Source organism: Bison bison, unplaced genomic scaffold, assembly GCF_000754665.1.
Source record: "Bison bison bison isolate TAMUID 2011002044 unplaced genomic scaffold, Bison_UMD1.0 scf7180017864153, whole genome shotgun sequence".
Lineage (NCBI taxonomy): Eukaryota > Metazoa > Chordata > Mammalia > Artiodactyla > Bovidae > Bison > Bison bison.
Window position 1 is genome coordinate 1,728,104 of NW_011494725.1, and position 383 is coordinate 1,728,486.

The 383-nt window shown below is 34.2% G+C and overlaps 1 pseudogene; it reads left to right on the forward strand.

The window, feature by feature from the left end:
• The first annotated feature begins 267 nt into the window (after nucleotides 1–267).
• LOC104989335 overlaps nucleotides 268–383 on the forward strand; it is a 619-nt pseudogene continuing 503 nt past the window's right edge.

Below are 383 nucleotides of genomic sequence, written 5' to 3' on the forward strand. Positions count from 1 at the left end.
TTTTTACAAGAGGTCGAATCTGGATGGGGTAAACCTCAGGGTACTTCCTTTCTATTGCTTCAACATTACTGGATTGAAGAATTACTGCTTCTTGTTTCGAGGTTCATTGCATTTCCCGTTACTCTCAACTTCATACTCGAAAGGACTTAAGAATTTCAAGTGGAGTATACTGAAGTAGACTCTATCTTTGCATCATTTCTGTATTCAATTTTTTAAATTCTTTCATATCCCTATTGAGTGTTTTTTAACTGAATAAACGTGGCTCGAATGAACCACCCAGCTCCTGTGGAAATTACATAAAGATGAGACTTTATTACACACAATCCAACTAATGTGACCTTAAACAAATTTATAGAGGAACTATACATAGAGTTTATATATAT